This window comes from Danio aesculapii, chromosome 13 (assembly GCF_903798145.1).
Source record: "Danio aesculapii chromosome 13, fDanAes4.1, whole genome shotgun sequence".
NCBI classification, from domain to species: Eukaryota; Metazoa; Chordata; class Actinopteri; order Cypriniformes; family Danionidae; genus Danio; species Danio aesculapii.
This window is the reverse complement of record NC_079447.1, coordinates 40,280,338-40,301,481: the sequence shown is the minus strand read 5'-3', so window position 1 is coordinate 40,301,481 and position 21,144 is coordinate 40,280,338. Positions and strand designations below refer to the sequence as shown.

At 36.8% G+C, this 21,144-nt stretch overlaps 1 protein-coding gene and 1 long non-coding RNA gene across 2 annotated transcripts in view; one reads left to right on the top strand and one right to left on the bottom strand.

Moving 5' to 3' along the window:
- LOC130239190 (pro-neuregulin-3, membrane-bound isoform) overlaps positions 1–21,144 on the top strand; it is a 655,667-nt gene that overhangs the window by 492,177 nt on the left and 142,346 nt on the right. The gene's annotated exons all lie outside the window — the stretch shown is intronic.
- LOC130239191 (uncharacterized) overlaps positions 1–21,144 on the bottom strand; it is a 67,719-nt gene that overhangs the window by 8,629 nt on the left and 37,946 nt on the right. Inside the window, exon 3 of the long non-coding RNA XR_008838676.1 lies at positions 8,934–8,999. This is a non-coding gene — a long non-coding RNA (uncharacterized LOC130239191). The remainder of the gene's footprint in view (positions 1–8,933; positions 9,000–21,144) is intronic.

Genomic DNA, 21,144 nt, shown 5'->3' with positions numbered 1-21,144 from the left:
CTGCTTTGGTACATTTCTCATATCAGAATTGAAATGATTCAAAACTACCTGTTTAATCTAATTTCTTTAAGCAAGTTGCAAATGCTTTGGCACATCCATACAATTTATTATGTACACTTCTTTATTTTAATTTATTATGTTTTCTTTCAGATGAGACATTAAACCAAGGACATTAATCCCATGGCATTTCTCGTGAAGAGTAGGGGTGTAACCCTGGTGTCCTGGCCAAATTCCCTTCATCGGCCCTTGCCCATCATGGTCTCCCAATTATCCCTATCCACTGAATTGGCTCTATCATTGTCTCTCCACTCCATCTATAGCTGGTGTGTGGTGTGTGAACTGGCGCTGTGGTCCTGTGGCTGCCATTGCATCATCCAAGTGGATGCTGAACCAGTGTTAATTTCGATGACGAAAAATTTTCGTCAGAATTTTCGTGATGAACAAGTTTCTACTGATGAAAAATAGACAAAAACTAAATAAAAATTAAGTGATGATGATGACAACTATAATAAATATATACTGACATTTTCGTTTACTAATAAAATTGATTGTGAAGCGCTTTGGGTGTATGGCCATACACAATAAATGTGCTATATAAATACACATTACTTACTTTTCTAAATATATAGTCTCACCTCCCACAACATTTAGGAATTAGTTCATAGCATTTTTTTAGTCTTTACATGGAAAATGCTTGAACAAGTTGTAAAGGCTTAGATAAAGGCTTAGTCCCTTTATTAATCAGCGGTCACCACAGCGGAATGCACCACCAACTTATCCAGCATATGTTTACGCAGCGGATGTCCTTTCAGCTGCAACCCATCACTGGGAAACATCCATTCAAACTCATGTACACTGCGGTCAATTTAGCTTACCCAATTAACCTATAGCGCATGTCTTTGTACTGTGGGGGAAACTAGAGCACCCAGAGGAAACCAACGCAAACACAGGGAGAACATGCAAACTCCACACAGAAATGCCAATTGACCCAGCTGAACCTCGAAACATCGACCTTCTTGCTGTGAGGCAATCGTGCTACCCACTGCGCCACCGCAACACACCTAAATCTGTTTCTTAATTGTTAAATTGCTCCCTGGTGAATCTTGACTTTCTCTTAAGTGCTGTCTTTTTCTTTCTGTATTGCAATGACATGATCCGTCAACAAATTACAGTACAAACTGTAAAAGTGTAAATGTAAGTCATGTCCAGTCTCTTGTAAGCAAACTTCTACATACACTAATGTACAGCCAAAAATTAGAACATATTTGTAATCAAAACTGTAGCCATATTTTACATCAGAACATCTCTCCAAAGTACACTCTTATAATGACAACATGACAATGTAATTTTACTGTCTTATCTGTACACAATGATACAAGGACTTGTCGTTCTGATAACACTGACATGTTGATTAACACAGATATTTATGTTTGAGAGATGAACTAAGGATTTTGAGCAGGAGACTGACTTTTGCAGGTAACCCATAGTGTTTTACTATTTGTGGTAGTTGTTTTGAGAAATGCACTTGATGTTTTGCAAATTTCTATTCTGACCTGAAAAAAAAACTGTAATAGTAACAATAAGTCATGTAACAATGTATAAAAACATCCGTTTATTCTTTTGGGATTCTTGTTCTTACTATGGTTGCATTTAATCAATCAATCAATCAATCAATCAATCTTTTGTCTTGAAGAAACATCCGGGACTCGATCCAGAAACCTTCTTACTGTGAGCCGCCGTGCTACCCCACAAGATTGATTTTCAAGTATTATTTTAATTGACTATCTTTTGTTGTTGTTGTTTGTTTGTTTATCTTTCTTTCTTTTGGTTGGATTTTTGTTTTGATGAAGACTTTGTAGTCAGTAATATCTTACCAAACTCAAATTGCATTGCATAGAATATTTCAAGCTGAATTTAAATACAATACATTTAAATACATACACAAACCTCACATTTTAATGATTGGCTTTTAGAAAACTAATGTATCAAAGTCAAAACAAATAAAGAGTAGTACTACAATGTTACAGATTTAGCACTAGCATTAGCTTTAAATGGTAGAAGACAGCAGATGACTTGCGGCTCTAACACCCTAAAGCCTGAAAACACTTGGCATGACATTCAGTAGGGATTCAATGGCCTTTCTGAGTGTTTGGCTGTAGCATGTGGCTCCAAAGCCTCCTCCAGTCATCCATTACATTTGAAAAAAGGGCTGGAAATCCGGCTGTGGGGCAGCAATAGGACTCTGAGCTGCTTAGAGGAAAAACTGAATCTCTTTCAGCTGCAAAATGGGCAGTCTGAGATTCACAGCACACTGCTAACAGACAAACACACACACACACACGCGCACATAAAATATTAAACGGAGCACCAGCTTGCTGTGCCAACATCATTTGTCAAAACTTTTTACTCCACCGTTTGATTCCACTGTTACACTTTCATTGTACTGTATTTTTCATTAAACTGTTTGGAACATATTTTGACACGGATACCAATAAATGCTGCTTTTAAATCTACAGCGGCCATTACTAGCTGCAGAAAGCGGGTAGCTCCATTAGTTCAGCCACCCACATCAATAGTGTTGTGCTCATAAAGGACATTTATAGGTGTTGTGTTAGTCACTGTCTGCTGGAAAGCTGCAGCGCGAATGGGAAACGGACACTCGCTGAGCTTCACATCGTCCAGAGACTCCACTTAAAGGAATCAGGCCATTTATTATTTAATTAAACCTAGCTAAGGTCATGCTAGATCATTAGAGAGAAGGTTATTTTATAGAACAAGTGAAGAAGAATCTCCTTTGGGATACGGAAGGCCAAGGAGAAACCATGAGCAAATGAACCCTGGCAGATGAATGTAATGGATTTTTTGGAATGTCAGTTTTTAAGGATACAACAAAAGAATCTGACGGGAAGTTCAGAGATGTGAGGGCAGATGCCTACCAAGGGCAGTTTCATCTTGGTATCAGTCAGGGAGAATAAACATTGGTCAGCAATCTTTTTATTTGCTCAGTCTGCACAGCTCAGTCTATTTGAAATGAAAAGGCTTTTGACTAAACAGTTGAATTACCATAGAACGTGGTGCTTTTCTCTTTCAACCTTGTTTATTTGTTTGAAGGTTGCAGCCTTCGTTTTTGCCCTCTGCCTTTCAAAATTCCCTGCGTGATTCCCAGAAACTCAGGTGAAAGCAGTCTTTCGTTTTTATCTTCATGTTAATATATGCACATTCAGCACTTTCTGGAAATGTATTAATGTGAAGTCCACTGTATAGTGGCAGATGGACTTTGTCCTTTTGATGTGAAATAGTAAACACCTTTTTGCTAGGCCCACACGGAATCTGTGCGCACAGAAAACCGCAGATTTTATGCTCGTCATGGAGTCTATTTATTTACTTGTGTAAATGTGTATACATTTATATTTATTCAGTTTTTAAATTAGTTTGAGTAATATTATTGACTAATATAAAATTTTCATATGATTTATTTACACTACAGTTTGTAAAGTAATATTTCCTGTCTTTTAGTATATATATATATATATATATATATATATATATATATATATATATATATATATATATTGTATGAGAGACTTGCCTTGTTTACCAAATAGGTGCATATAATTGAATTTGCACTGTAAACATTATATAACAGTTAAAAAGGTATTATTTTTATGTCATATATTGTCATATACAATATTGCTCCTAAAATAATTCCGCATAAATCCGCAGATTTTTTGCAAAATTCTCCACAGAAATAGATTCTGTCAGACCCTACTTATTGCTTAAGTTTATATCTAGAAAATTCAGTGGGCTTTTTGTGTACAATATAAATGTATATTGGTAGAAGTTGTTTAAGCATTACTGTTATTATCATTTTTAGCTAAGGAAAACCATAATTTTTTTACATTAATATTTCTACTTTTTTATTAATACTACTTTTTGTTTTTATTGCATTCTAAAACATCACACGGAACATTTTTAGTGGCAGTGGGCAGCCGTCGTTTTTTAAGCCGCTTTTTAATAACGCTCTAATTTCACTCGCTGGCACTTCTCCAAAACAGTCTTTACTACTGTAATATTTCCTGAGCCACTGAAAAGGAATACCTTTATTGGCAATAAGTCCGGGGCATGCAGTGTAAATTACCTTTGATACATTTGCAAAAGCTCCTAAAAGGCTTAGATATGAATGTATAAACACATCTAGCACCTTGGGATCGAATCGGAAGCAATTGATGGGTAACAAAGCATGGAAAAAGAAAAAAAAAAAAACACTTCATTTTATGCACTTTAGTTCTATCTCTCGTCTATGTGGCTTTTGTTAAGTTACCTCTCTGAGGCACATATAAAAACAAAGCGCCGCTCCTGCCAATTGTGTTTGTAAATGAATATCAAAAGTTTGGTCACTGGAATGTTTATAAAAACATATCTAGATTAAGCATCCTGCCACCTCATGTGCTGTATAAATCTTGTGTATATTCACAGAAGACACTTTATAGAGAGTACACTTGTGTTAGTATTTCTAAGAAGCATTTATAAAGACTTGAGAATATATGGTGATCATTGGTTCTATAAATGTTGTTGGCGCAGTCAGCTGCACTCATATTACAGTAAAAACACCAGTCAAGGATAAAAGTTGTTATCGCCAAAGGAAACCAATTTATGATGCATGAAGGGCTTTTATCAGTGCTTGTGTGAAGGTGCATGTGGCTCTGGATTTCTGTATTGTATCTAGCAATGTCTGAAGCTGTGTGTGACAGTCTCTTGAGGTAAAGGCTTTCAATAATGTGCAAAACAAATGTCATCTGTACGGTGCTTTGAAATATTATTCCTAAAATATTGTAGTAATATAAAGCTCTGTGGTTTTTATTTGTTCTTTTTTTTTTCTATTTGCCTAAAAGTTTCAAACAGCCGACTTAACCATTACACATCTCTGAATATATTGAAGTTTCTTGTTTTTGACAGCTTTTTTACACATAGAGCCTCTTTTTTGTCACAGTTTTCAACTATCACAGAAAACATTTTTGTGCATTTTGAGCATTCGTTTAAAAAAAAAAAAGTATGTTTTGGAAGCCTTAAAATGCAAGCATTTGTGAACAGATTTCAAAGTGCAGGTTTTTGGAAAGTATACTATCATTGTCTTTGTATAAGCAACAAAATTAGATTTTGTGAAAGCTGTGATAATATACATTTGTTTTACAAAGTCTGTCTATAAATAAGTGATAATGTGAGCGAGGACATTCAGGCTAAGTGTCTTACAGAATCAGCAGTGTTGGAAAGAGTACTGAAAAATCAAACTCAAGTAAATCATACTCAAGTTATATCAGAAGCCATTTTAAAAGTACTCAAGAGTATTGAGTAATACGCAGTAAAAAGTTGATGCGTGTGTGTGTGTGTGTGTGTGTGTGTAAACGTAACTTTCTGTAGTGCATTTAGTTGTTGTTTATAACCATTTTGCTCATCACAGTAAACATCCGTCATCTTCTCATCAGTGACATGTATGGGTCTTTGAATCATTGCGTGTAAAGTATCTTCTTGGACACTTTTAATACTTCCAAATGGTTTACTGCATGTCTTAAGGTAGTTCATTATAATGCAATTTACTTTTTTGTGTGTGATTTGATTGGACAGGAATCAAAGAACTGATTTTTCTAATCCCCATAGGAAAAAATAAAGTAGTGACTGCAGGTTAAAGAAAAGTAGTGGAGTAAAAGTACCAATACAGCAATACAAATGCACTCAAGGAAAAGTGAAAGTACACATTTTTAAAACTAAATAAAAATTCCTGAGAAAAACTACTCAAATACAATATTTTGAGTATTTGTAATTTGTTACTTTACACCACTGCTTATCAGCAGATATTGCATAAGACTAAAGGGCTTTATTCTGTGAAAAAAACAACCGGCTAGCTGTACATTATCCCACTTATTACAAAGCTTCTTGCCACAAAATTAAACAAAAAGACACATATTATTGATCTGTGCTCTTTAACTTAACATAAAGCTTGCTAAGGATGCGTTCACACCTGTAGATCGAGAGTGACACCCACAGACATAGTCACCAGATATAAATCAGAGGTAAGACTTTCTTATATATGCATTATAAGCTTTACATTATAGACAAAAATAATGGCTCATTCACACTATGGGCCCTATCATACACTCGGCGCAATAAGGCGCAAGACATGTTTCCACGACGTGTTGTTAGTTTCAGACCAACGCAACCATAATTTTCCCGTTTTCCGCCACATTGTTAAAATAGCATATCCATTTGCGCCACTTTGTAGACTGTGTTCTGGTTTGGAAAAAAGGTGTGTTAAGGCGCATTGTTGGCGCGTTGCTATTTTGAGGAACTAAAATAGACTGCTCAATAGATCAGCTGAAAGCAGGTCTAAAGTCCAGCGCAGAGCGCATCAGTTGTGCCCCTCACTTAAACATTGCTTAATACACACAGAATGTACAGCAATACACAAATATCTTTACAAATGAAAAAGAATTAAAGGATTAAAATGTTACAAAAATAATTTTTTCTCAAAATAGAAAAAACACTGACTCCATGCCTTCTTCATCAGTTTATTCACGACAATGTGCTTTTGCATAATGCTATTATTACGATTAGTATTATTTATTATATGCATATTATATTTGTTTTATTAAAAACAAGCTTAGATTTGTCCACTTGTCAGGTTTTGGGCCATATGGGTCATAGGATGTGCCTTTGGATATAACTCAGTTTTTTGACCACACTTCGTTATTATTGTTCATTTATTAATTTGATGGAAATTAGAACTGAATTTAGAAATAGTTTTGAAACAAATCTTGGCACTTAACAAATGAAATTAATTATGTAGACTAATGCATGTCTTCAGTTAAGAGCTTACAACACCGTTTCCTTATCCATGAAAGAGAGCAAGTGAAAGTAAAGGCCGAATGGAGGAGGCACATTATTCTCTTGCTGCAGATGCTGTTTAACTGTTTTCTTAACTGTTTTGAAGAGTACAGTTTTTACACTTACAAAATCCGCCATGTAAATAGCAAATGCGTCATGGAGCGACGCAACTGACTCTTAAAGGGAATGGGAGATGAGACTCACCCAGAACTCAAAAAGAGAATAAGCTCAACCCTGCACCCCACACTTAGACCATGCACTGCAGCGCAAAGCGTATTTTTCCATCCTTAAATTAGCAAAGTGGATTTGGACATGCCCTTAATGCTTTTGCGCCCTGCGCTTCAGACTTTGCACCTGGACCATTAAAATAGGGCCCTATAAGCGACTCACAGCAGCAAAGAAACACGCGACTGTTTGTTTCAACGGAGAATGAGCGACTTCCGGTGGCCTCCATCTATGTGAGCGACAGCGACTGTTGGCTACCAGGTGGGCGTGTTGAGCGACGTGACAAAGTTATGAGTCCTTCAACTTTATACAAGTGTAGAGCGACTTTCTTGAGCGACAGCCAATAGGAGCACCAATTGAGCTCACATGATCCTCTCTCAGCTCGCTCAGAGGCCGGTTGTATTCTCTGTGCTCAGACCTGCGTTTCCAGCAGATCACCACCCAGAGCGACAGGCAGCTAACAAGTCCCTGCTAGTGTAAATGAGGCTTAACAGATAAACCAGTGCTGCGTCCCAATTCGCATACTTATACTACACCCTAAAAGTATGTACTTTTTTGTGGAGGAAAAATTTATACTTTTAAGTGTGCAACAGAAGAGTATGCAAGCTTTGGGACATACTACTTCCTCTTTAACAGATGTTGTGTTGCTTAGTTATGCCCCCTGTCAATCATCCACACACCATCCACATTGTATTTAACTTCCTACCTTATTGGAGAAGCAGCAGCAGGTTAATCTCCCATTCACGAGTCTTTCATGCAGAGAAATCTCCTCAAGTCTTTGGGTAATTATGCATTTAGAGGTTTTGATGTCCAAACGTGTCTTTATATAAGTTCACTAAGTTGCTTTATGTAAGTTCATAAGTTGCAGATGAAACATAAAACAAATAATGCGATTTAAATATATTCCAGTGGGCTAGATATTGACTAACAGTCATTCAAACAGCTCTACCGAAGCCTCTCTACTTGACGGTTGGTCTCGCTCGTCCATCATGTTTGTAGTTTATTTACACTTTTTTACCCGCGTTTGTTGTTCTAATCGATTTCCCGTCCAACACGTAATGTATTATGGGCAGTATCAGCGGTTAGAGTATGGACTGTTCTACACTTAATTTTTTTACTGAAAATAGCGAACCATCCGGGAACCTCTGGCATACTCTTTTCAACATACTATGGTTTGGGACATACTAATTCTATTTTCAAATGCTATTTAGGACGCATAGTATGCGGATTAGGACGCACCACAAGACAGCAGTCTGCTCAATTTGTAGGAATTCTGGTAGGAATGACATCCTGCCCTACTCATCATTTTCTCCTCATATATAGCCATGCGTATTACTTAAGCATATAGCCTGGTTTGTTACTTTGTTGGATTGTATTGCTTTCTCACTATAATAGATCCGCTCCAGAGTTTGCTTCAATCCAGCCAAGATCACCTCATTCAGGTGATCTGGGACTGATTGTTTTGGCATGGATCTGAGTGCGATTGCTGAATTAAAATATGCTAAAAACCACGCTAAGGAGACAAACGCACTAGGTTCTGAAACAAACATCAAGATATGAAAGCACCCTAAAAGATGAACAGATACAGCGCACACTAACCTGCGTGTATTATTATTCAGTTACAAGATGGTCCCAAACAGTAAAGAACGGATAACATATAAACATATATGTACAACCTGGGCTCATTCTGAAAACTTAGACCTATATACGTTTCAGGAGACCGCAAATTATGTAGCCAGAGATACATATGGCTGCATTTCATTTTTTAAACGAATGCTACGGGGCGGTATGACACCATTTCTTTTCACACTTACCAGCTGACCACTTACCTCCGTATGAACAGCTTTCCCACTGTAACCAGTTTGTCCCGTTAGCTCGCCATGTACGTCGGCAGACTTGAAATGCAGAGAGGAGTTGACCACAATGATGGGGTTTGAGTTCGGCGAAGAACGGTTCCAGAAAGCAGGTAAGACAAAAACAGAAGCCAAAAAATTAAATAAACAAGTAAACAACAGGGTGAAAATGTGGTAAAATCGGAAAACATGGTAAAAATCAAACGAGGGCTTTTCTTTTCTGGATTGCTTTTGAAAATTGTTGGTTGGGTTTAGGGAAGTGAGTGGGTGGGTCAATCAATAAAATTGGTTGCGTTTAGGGAAGGAGGAGGGTGGATCAGTCGATTGGTCAGTCAGTCAGTCAGTCATTCCGTCAGTCAAACAGTCAGTCGACAGCAGCCTCTGGTGGATTTATGCAAGAACAGTGATGTACCTCCCAGGACGTATTTGGCAGTCTCCAGAAATGTATATAGAGGTACATTTTCAGAATGAGCCTGGGCTGTATATGAATATCACTAATGGTCAAGATGATTTTGAGTATACCGATAAGCCTGTATTATTAGTTTTAACAGTTGTTATCTGGGAATAGCACCCCTTAGATTGTCATCACTGACCAATCAGAATCAATTATTTCAGAGCAAGAATGTTTAAATACACTGAAAAAAAAAACAATTATATGGGTTGAAAATAAACAAATTAAATTTAGCAATGTTCAACTTAAATTGTTTGCTTAAATTCAGCCTAAATAAATTATTTACAACCACTTACCTTAAAAAAATAAGTAAATCCAAGAAATCATCTTTGAATATTTTTTTTCAGTGTAATTACAGGACAGCCTAACTAACAATGGCAAATGCAAAATTGTATGTTCACAGGTTTTTCTTTTTTTTTAGAAAGAGACTAGATCATAAAGTATATTTGTGTGCTGTAACTGTCATGTTGCATTGCATTGTGTTATATGAAGCGGCCTGAAGTGTAGATTTGAGCACACTCAATCCCTCAGTCAAAATCGAAGGGTCGAGAGTCTGTCAAATACAGTGTAAACTTTCCCCGTGCACTTGGCGAAGTGAAGCTCTTCAAAATGGTGTCAGGAATTCTTAGTGGAAGTGCTTAGGGAAGTTCACAAGTGCATGTCTGAGTGGGACGTAGCACCCTTATCATCAGCTGTGTTCCAGAATATGAAATAATGTTTTCCTGAAATCAGTTCAGTCAAGTTAGATCCAGTGGTTCGCTCATGAATGCAATCATTTGTCACTTCCCATTGGCATAATTATGTATCTGTTGTGTAAATGTGCACTTATTAGTTTGTAACAATATATTCACACATAACAAACAATCATAACTACCTACAAGAAAAACTTGGAACTATCAGTATAAAGGCAAAAAAAAAAAACGAGTTTACATTTCAGTTTTCACTTCTCAATTATGACTTTTGTTTATAGAATTTTGAGTTTACATCACATAATTGCAATTTTAATTCCCTTTGCAGTTATTATTAATAGAGTGGTACAATATGGTATGGTACAGGTCACATTTATCATTTTTCATTTATCAGGCTTGCGTTCCCACTGCTAAAAGGGTACCAATGGTACTCTTTTGGTGGGCGTGGTGTACGACAGAAAATTTCAGTCGATGTCATTCTCGCTCAAGAAAATGTCAAAGTAAAGCTTTAAGGGTCTTTCACATATCATATGAGAAGCATTTCACACAAAACAGATGCTTTATACACATAAATACTTGTGTATAAATGTTCATTAACCTTTCTATGAACATAATTTGATTATAACTGCAGATCAATGACCTATTCACCTATACCGCATGTCTTTGGTCTTATTGGAGAAACTGAAGCACCCAGAGGAAACCCACACCAACACGGGGAGAACATACAAACTCCACACAGAAACGCCAACTGACCCAGCCGAAGCTCGAGCCAGCGAACTTCTTGCTGTAAGGCGAACGTCCTACCCACTGCCCAGCTCAAGAAGTTCGCAATTTAAAAATATACGCACATTGAGCGCAAGCAAGAAAATGAAACCACTCGCGCTTTAGTCTGCCTTGTTAAAAATGATGGGGCACAGGGTTGATTCTGCTCTTCTTCTTGGCTTTCAAGACGATGACAGTGATTGTTTGAACTTGGGTCGACTATGGCTCATTATTATATGTATATATTATTACGATGTAATGTCTCGGCTGTGATTTATAAAATGTTAGTTCCTTTGATTTCATTCTCACTTGTTGCACGAGTGAGTGACATATCTCTGTAAACCAATAGCGCTCAGTTGCGCGTCTTGCTCCATCATTTGGTACCCTTTGGTTGTGCTAGGTACCCTTTGCAAAGGGTACCCAAAAAGTGGTATGGTACAGTTCGCTTTTAGGTTCGCTTTTGACAGTGGAAACGGCCATAAAAGCGCACTGAATCGTACCGCACCATACCATACCACTCAGTAGAAACCGGCCATAATTGTGTAACTTAAAATTGTGAGATACAAATGAGAAATTCTAATGAAAAAAATTATTGTATAGGGATAATGCTCAACAATGTTAGGCTTAATAAAATAAATAAAAGTTAAAGTTGTGATTGTGTCAGAAACAAGCTTCCGTACATAGGCTGTTTGTATTCAGTATATTATCTGCAAAATATTGCAGAACAGCAGCTCAAAAAGCAAGTGTCTAGCCACATATATAATAGCAAACCACCATGTAATTGCACAGAAAAAGGGTATTTCAAGAACTAACCATTAGCATGCTGTAAGCTTGAATCCTGACTGTTAAATGAGCACATAAACATTTTAATGCGGGAAATAAAATCAGTCTGAAGATATTACTCATATTTTACTTTTAAAATATCCTTTAGATTAGCCATTTTATTGGACTTAAACTGTCAGATGATTTATAATGAAATGTAATAAAATATACGAAAGTGCTTGTTAAAAAAGTTGCTTGTTTGTATTCTTCACATTTCAAATGCAAATAGTTTCAGTTTAGCTTGGAGTCTAATCAGTTTTTCTGCACTGACTATAGAGCTAGAGGCTTTTAGTGTTTGTTTACACTTACTTTTACATTGAATAATTTAAGATCCGTTATATCCTATTCTGTTTATATCAAGTGTATAATTAATGTGTCTGCATATTAGGACTCCTCTGGTTTTAAGCATTAATTGTGCTGAACATGTTATTAGAGCTCTTCAGTATCTCTCTCTCTCTCCGTCTCTCTCTCTCATGTGTCTTGTCCTCTCGCTTTCTTTTAATCATACTAGATCCAGAGCAGGTAAACAAACTGGGTGCTCAGAGCTCTAGGGAGTGTCTCCTCGTCCCAGATACTGCAGCTGCTTTCCATAAACTTCCTTATCCACACACAGATGCTCTAGAAATGCACATAGACAGTGTGTGTGCTTCTGTGGACATCAGCAATTCAGTAATTTACCTGTAATTTTTTAGGATTAAGGTGTTTACATGAGTTGCTTTTGGAATATTCATTTAAGGTTCCAGTTTTACATGTTAAAGTCGTCAGGAAATCTTAATTTGCTTTTCTTATTTTAATATTTATATAGTAGTGCTTGTTATAAATGGTATACAGCAGTCCTCAACCACCGGGCCGCGGACCGGTAGTGGGCCACACAAGAAATCATTAATTATTTTTGTTTTGTTTATTATCTGAGTCTGAACAATCTTTTATTTTTAAAAAAATCTTTTATTTTTAAAAAAAATGCCTGTATTCTCTCGCTGACCTGTCGGTCACTTGAGTTGCTAAATTTAACCCACAAGCAGCAAAATGAGTAAGAAACAGACGTCTTTAGAAAGTTTCTTTGCGCATGGGAAAATTCCCAATGGAGGACCCACGAACTGCCAAGGAATAAATCTGCAATTCATTTGTCAACAAATCAGGTGAATCCACCATGTCTATTGGAAGAAGATCAACTGATGGAGATCGCAAATGACAGCAGCCTTTTAGGTGCCGTTCACACATCACGTCTTTTCTAGAGTTTATGCAAGTTTGTTATTTTCAATGGAGGTGTGTGACTTGATGTGCTTGGGCCTTCCAGATGCACCCAGTCGAATGCATGCCTGGAGTGCACCACGAGTCATGTGACAAGAACTGACCAATTAGCTTCATCTTGAATGTAATATGCACATTTCGGTAGACTAATTATCTCAGACAAACACAGAACACCCAAACACGGCATTGCTTTGTAGTTTTCTCCTTAAATAAAACTTGTATCAGAGTGACAGATGTTTTGTCAGCTTGTCATCCTCTGAGAAAGCGGTTGATGATCAGCTAGCAACCTACGAAACTGGTCGTACTGGTCCACAATAAAATTGTTAATCGTTGACCAGTCTGCGGTGATAAAAAAGTTGGGGACCACTGGTATACAGCATCTGTGTACTTCATTGTTTGGTAAAAATTCATTTGTAAATACCATAACATTCCCAGCCCCCTTAAAAAGACTTTTCTTCACTTCTGGTCACATGGGATGTTTTTAGGGCAGGGCTATCAGAGCGTGTCTCGTTTTTGCTCTGCCTTCAGCTTCATTCGGCAGTCTTCTTTTGATTTCACCACTGTAGCAACACGCATCTTTCAACGATCCAATTGGTTACCAAAAAACAAACTCATGCACCGCCCTACTTTTTTTTTATTTTTCAGGACCATTTAAACTTGATGAAAATCATGTGAAAAACTGAAAATCTTTACTTCTGTTTCATGGCGACTTCAAAGTACATGGGTTAATTGCTCAATTGATGCAATCCAACATTACCACTGCATTTTGATTCACCAGGATACATTTTGTCTTTGTTATGGTGTCATATGCAGTTTGGGTGTGTCATTTTTAAAATAGAAAAGCCTCTGTTGTGGTGGCATGGTGGCATGGTGGCTCAGTGGTTAGCACTTATGTGTGGTTAGCACTTAGCGTTATGTGTTATGTGGTCCCTGGTTCATTTCTGTGTGGAGTTTGTTGTCTTCGTGTTTGCGTGGGTTTTCTCTGGGTGCTCCGGTTTCTCCCACAATCCAAAGACATGCGCTATAGGTGAATTGAATAAACTAAATTGACCGTTCAACTTAATTGTGAATGAGTGTGTATAGGTGTTTGCTGGAAAAAACATATGCTGGAAATTGAATAGTTGACAGTTTATTCCACTGTGGCAACCTCTGAAGCCAAAGAAAAATAAATAAATGAATGAAGCCTCTGCTGTTTACTCATGTCTGTGCAGTGGCTTGTGTGTCATGTTGACAATCAACTGGAAGCAATAATAAGTCTTTTTTGAGGCTTCTGATTGGCCAACTTGACGTTACAGTTTGGAGTATATTGCCACCTGCTGCTTTGGTGCATGCTCTTGACAGTGCTTCATTAGGTGTTTTTTTTTTTTCATTTTCATGTAGACAAAGATTTTTAAAATCATCCATAATGATGAAGTAGGAAAAACGTTGCTTACAAAAAATACCAGTGTGCATGGAAACATGGTCTTGGTTTTTCCTCAGTGTTTCCTGTGTTGATCCCCTGTGCTCTGTCTGTGCCACTCCCTCATTAGTTCCCATGCTTTCCCAATTTCGTTGCCGCAGTCAACATCTCTGCCCCTCTTTTTATGTTGTTATCTTGTCAGTCATTTTTTATAAAGCCTGTCAGGTCCAGTCAGTTATTGTCAGTCAATGAATGATTGTGTATGTTGTTGGTGGATTTTCCTGTCTCATGTTCCTGTTCTTGTCCCTGCCCTTTTTCCCTTGTTTTTCCCCCCTTGTTATTCCTCTTGTTTGGATTTAATAAATGTACCTGCACATGGAAACTCCTCTTAGCCTTTTGTGTACATCGCCTTCGTTATATGACTAAAGCTGTGTATGTGTATCCTGTTAGAAAATACAGTGAAAACCCCTACACAACAGTAGTGTGATTTATGTTCGCATGCACTTTGACAAATTAAAGTCAATGTGTGTTTACTTTGAATATTTATTCAATTTGTTTACTTTGAGTGTGACTGTAGCTTTGTTAAGGTCATCAAAAGCTTTTATTTGGTAAGATTTATTTGGTAGATTCTTAATCAGGGTATGTTTGTTATCATCTTAATATTGCAATATTGTAAGTGTATGCTACTGTATAGCATCAAAGTGTGGTACTTTTTTTTCGGTGCTTATCAAATGTTAAATTGAAAAATAACTGCCACCTCCTGTTTTTACCAGTCATTGTGCATGTCCTCATTCCAGATGTCAGCACACGAGCTGTGGTAAATATACGTGTAGGGCAGTATGTAGCTGATTGCATTAGCTGTAGCAGATGTTCGCCGGCTGTTTTCGAGCTGTGATAATGAGCATGGATTGAGCAGAAGGGGAGAATCCTGCCCACTCAAACGGAGTGGATCACCAACAGCAGATCTGCCCACTTCACCACAAAACAGAGCAATTCAAGATAGCAAACCCCCACACAGTTGAATTCATCTTGCTGCCATCCAGTTTACAAGTTTATTCTGAGACCTCAGCCATATTTTAGATTTTAAGTAATTGGCTTCAGATTTTGTGCCATAAACCACATTGGCCTCCATGTTCTCTATTGCAGAAAGGAAATATGCATGGGAAATATGATTTTATTTTATTTTATTTTATTTTATTTATTTTTTATTTTTTTTTATTTTAGTCATGTAGTCCAAGCTCATATATACTTCAGAAAGTTTTATTTTTAAAATATATTTTATAATATTAGGGTGTTAGTAGCTCTTAAATTTAAAAATAAGGCAACAACTTAGGATGTTTTCACATCTGCCTTATTTAGCTTGGTTAAATCGCACTAGAGTTCGTTTTCCCTCTTGGTGCGGTTCATTTGGGCAGGTATGAATGTAGCAATCGCACTCAAGTGTGCACCAAAAGCGGACCAAAAAAGCTTTCCCTAGAGCAGTTATTTTGTGGTGAGAACATGATCTGAACTAAAACAGACCCAGGTGCAAAAAATTACTGCGCCTTTTTGACTAATCCAGCTGCCCTAGTCCGATGTGCTGTGCCATCTTATGAAGTTTGGAGGAAATATATTTGTTGACAGCGCTTTACCAACCATTTTAAACAAAGAGAGAGAGAGGGAAAACATTACTGGATCGTTGGTAATATTTCTGGAAGATGACCATGTCACAGTTTAGCTAAATTAATTCACGCCACCTCCTGAATTGACTTGCGATGCGCCTTCACCATTTGCAATGCATTTAAACATTGTTTTCCAGCCGCAGCTGTGCTTCATTCTCGAAATGTATTGTTTGTCTTAAGTGATGTATGCAAACTGTATAGTATACTATGACCAGGAATATAATCAGCCAGCCCATTCGTCCCTCCATAATAAAAAAGCAACATTTTATGTCTGCCGGTTTGTTTAATTGCGAGACTTCCATTGGCATTTTCCCGCACGCTATTTCTGACCAATCGAAAAGTAGTTTAGGAAATATGTTCAATAACATCTGACCAATGAGTGATGTACATTTTGTCACATGATTGCATTTTGGTTCTTTTCAACTGGTTTGGACCAGCAATCAGTGTGGTGTGAAAAAGACAATGTATCATTTGTTGCCTTTGGTCTGGACCAAATGCACCGAACCACAGATGTGAAAGCACCCTTGGGCATCCAAACCCTTTTTTATATCTTCAGTGTTTCTAAACATTTAAAAAAAACACACACACACACACACATAAAACAAGGTACGTTTATAGAGTACACACTATATTAAAATAATTTCACTGAATACTTTCATGATTAAAAATGAACTCCTATAATTTGATCAATAAACTGTAAACATGGCAATATTGTGAAAGTGAAAGATCTTAATTACTTTTCTTTTTGGTTGTCTTTTAAAATATAGTGTATTGAAGTGATGGCAAGGCGAATTCTCACATGACTCATCAAATATTATTCTAATGTCTAACAGATATGTGGCTAACCAGAAATTATTTATTATTTATTTATCTATAATAAAATGCATCAAAAACTGGACATTTTTTGGTGGAAAAATAATAATAAAAGCTGTTCTTGAAAAACGGTAACAATATAAATAACTTTACTTTCACCCTTTTCAAACAAATGTGTCCTTCACCTACAGTAGGTGTGTATATGCAGTTGAAGTCAGAATTATTCACCCTCAGGTCAATATTTTAGCTTTCTTAAGCAATATTTGTTTCCAATAGTCCACAGAACAAACCACTGTTATACAATGACTTCCCTAATTACCTTAGCTTGCCTAATGAACCTAGTTAAGCCTTTAAATGTCACTTGAAGTTGAATACTGGTATCCTGAAAAAATATCTAATCCCATATGATGTACTGTCATCATGGCAAAGATCAAATAAATCATTATTAGAAATTAGTTATTAAAAGTATTATGTTTAGAAATGTGTTGAAAAAAATCTTTCTATTAAACAAAAATTGGAGAAAAATATACAGCTGGGCTTATAATGCAGGAGGGCTAATTATTCTAACTTCACCTGTGTATATATCAATATTACAGCATATGTTTTTATGTTAGTTATTTAACCTTGTAAAACATACTGTTGTAATATTACAACATCAGCTTTAGGTGTACTTAAACCTGCACTGTAAAACGTTTCTAGATTTTCACAACAAGTTACTGTAATTTTTCACAGTAAATTACATTAGTATCACTTTACAGCATTTTACTGTAAAAAATCACAGTAATATGTTGTATTTATAATTTTATTGTAAAATTAAGGCAAGTAGCATGATTACATCAAATTACTGTAAAAAGGCCTATATCTTTTGCAAGTTAGTTATAGGAATTCAAACTTTTTTATTTTATTCAACATAGAAATGAATACAAATTAACTTTTATGTTAGGATTGGCACTTTTTTTGATATTTTGAAATAGTCGAATGTTATTACAGCCCCAAAAACGATTTGGTTACATCATTTTGATTGCTCTGCATCTTTATTTAATTTTATAAGGTTAACATGGAAATTTGAAATAATATTTAATGAACATAACTTTGTGCTTAGCCAATACATAATAAACTGGAACAAAAAGTAATTAATTAAATAAACCAAAGACTGTGAAACTGCTCATGAACTCACACAACCTGACAACTTGCCTTGAAGCACATCATCTTGTTTTACTATAGATAAATCAGCATTTAAATCATTTTGCATAATGTTGATTTGGGGCATTTACACTTTGTTTTCCCCCACACCCGAGGGCTCTATGAAACTCACTGGTTTGCTCGTGTTGTCATCCCAAACACTGCAGTAGTAGGTAATTCTCTCTCCTGACACACGTGGCAGATGCTGCTGAATCAGGCTTTCAGCGAGAGCGCATTCGGCCAGATGCACTTGATGTTTCAGGAGGGCATTTGTGTCCAAAGCTTGTCATGCTGGATGACTCTGTGTGCCATCAAGTTTAAAGGTAGATATTTTCCCTTCACCGGGAGACTCTTTTATGCCAAGAATTTCTCTGCTTTTTGATTTTTTTTTTCTGTCAGAAAGACCTGAGTCTTCATCCCATCAATCCATGAGCTGGCACATGAGTAATTGTGTAAGTTGCTGGCGCTAGTTAGGTAATGAGAAATGTTCTGTTTTCTCTCTCCGTCTCTCCGTCTCACTCTGGCCATAGGCATCTGTCAGTGTTGGAATGAGCAGGGACTCATCAGTGGAGCTTTCCCCTCAGAGGCCTGTGCTAACATGGCCAGATGGAGCCTGGGCTCAATTGGCACCCGCTAAAACCAGCACCCAGGCAATATGCGGGCAACTCAAGCATTTTATCCCCACACATTCCTGCTTTTCCCTTTGTCTGATAAACACACACACACGCATATGCGTTTTATTCTCCCACGTGTTTCTTTCCGAGCCAGTATTCATCAGTTATGTTGGTTTACTACACCTACAGTTGCACAGTTCAATGGTGGATGTGAAAGATGCAAAAATCACTTTAGCTGCAGCCCAACACTGGTAACTGTACTGTAGAAAGAAGTAGTTTTGCATATTTTAAAAAGAAGAGGTATTTCTGCTTGCTTTATAAATCTTAAAATCCATTTTGATGGTGCAACTCAATGAAATCAGAGCGATTCTGTTTAATTAAATATTTCACTTCATTAAAACCAATGGTGTTATCATATGATGCATGTTTAAGTTTTTGCCCGGATGCGCTACTGTTCCGATTTTTAAGTATTTTTGAAGTAATTCATATATTTATTTGTGCATTAAATTCATATCAGAAAAGCGATGGAGAATGTCTGATAAATAATGGTTGTACTGTGTGAAAGAGAATTTGTAATTAAAGAGGTTGTTTTGTAGCTCATGATTCACAGGTATTTGATAAAAGATATATACAGCATTAACTTTTGAGGCTCTTGGAAGGCTCTCTTAGAAATTTGTAATGGTTGAGAACGACTTTATCGGTTCGGTACACTTTTATGGCCATTTCCACTGTGAAAAGGTACCAAAAAAGCATACCGTACTACATTTTGCGTACCCTTTCAGAAGAGTACCTAGCACAACAAAAGTGGACCAAAAGGCAGAGCAAGACGTCAGCTGAACGCTATTGGTTTACAGAGATGCATCACTAGCTCGTGCACAAGCTAGGAGATTGAAAACAAAGGAAGCCCCATTTTTAAATACACAGCCAAGACATTACACCGTAATAATATATACATATAATAATGAGCCATGGTCGCCCCGAGCTTAAACAAACCTTGTCGTTGTATTGATGAACAGCTATAAAGCCAAGAAGAAGAGCAGAATTTACCCTGTATCTACAGAATCTACCCAGAATCTAGCCCAGTAGTTTACAAGGCCATCTGATGCGCAAACTGCATGTCTATATTTAAAATAACAAACTTATGATAATAACGTGCACGTGATTAAGGAAGTGCTTCTGACATCCGATCAATTCATAAACGAACAAACGCGAGAGTGAAGCGTGAAAAAACAAAGGAGAAGCTGGAAAAAACAAAGAAGCAAATGATTCTTTCAGCTACCTCAAACATGATCAAACTGCCTTGTTTAACTATTATCATCGCCTTTTGGACTATTATGAACTTGGAATGACGGAATTACTTTCTAAAGAAGGCTACATGTGATGGGGAAGATCAAAGATACAGATAAGAGGTTTACACTGACTGTGGGCTATATGTTGCGTGTTGTTTTTGAACCCAAATAAGGACTAAATGTATGTTGTGTGGAGTTTTTCAGTAATTGGTAACATATCGGAGACTCTAAGGGGCTGTATGTGTTCATATATGTTGCATTTATTTATTTATTTATTTTATGTAACTGCAGACGTTACAGTAGGCTATTACACACTGTCATTGATCTGCAGTTATAATCAATCATGTTTATAGAAAAGTTAGTAATGAACATTTATACTCAAGTATTTATGTGTATAAAGCATCTGTTTTGTCATAAGTGCTTCTCATATGATATGTGAACGACCCATACAGCTTTACTTTGACTTTCCTTGAGTGAGAATGACATCGACTGAAACTTTCTGTTGTGGATCACACCCACCATTGGTACCCTTTTGGCAGTGGAAACACAAGCCTGATAATGTTGACCCGTACAGACCCATACCGTACCGTACTGCAACACAGTGGAAACGGGCCATATAATACTAAGTGGAAACAGTACTCAATGTTTTCTGGATGGTGGGATACTGAAAAAATTGAGTAAAAGCTGCTAAAAATTCATCAATGAGTCAAGATTTATTACAAAAGAATGAATTTAAAATCTTATGTACATATGCACATTTAAATAGTGGCATATTACAGTATATGTTTTACAGAACATTAAACATGTAGTTATAGTAAGCTAGACTTCAGTGAATTTGGCTTGTTTGCACTGTTTAATTTCAAAAGACAACCTTTACCCTACAAAATCTCAAAGACAGCACTCAAGTCACAAACAAGTCACTTTAATGTCATTGTAACAAAAAAGCTTTTTTTTTTTTTCTTTTTTTTTTTTTTTTACAAAATGTTTGTAATTGAATCCAAGAATGAATAACTGTGGTATTGGAAAACACCTTGATGCCTCTTCAGTGTGGGATGTTTTTGAGAAGCACAGCCCACATAACAGGCTGCTTTTATTTTGCTCTCCTCTCTCTCTCTCTCTCTCTCTCTCTCTCTCTCTCTCTCTCTCTCTCTCTCTCTCTCTCTCTCTCTCTCTCTCTCTCTCAGGACGTCTCTTCTTTCTTCTCTCGCTTGAAACCCTGAAGACCATGAATTTGCAGTTCTTATTTTAGCAAGG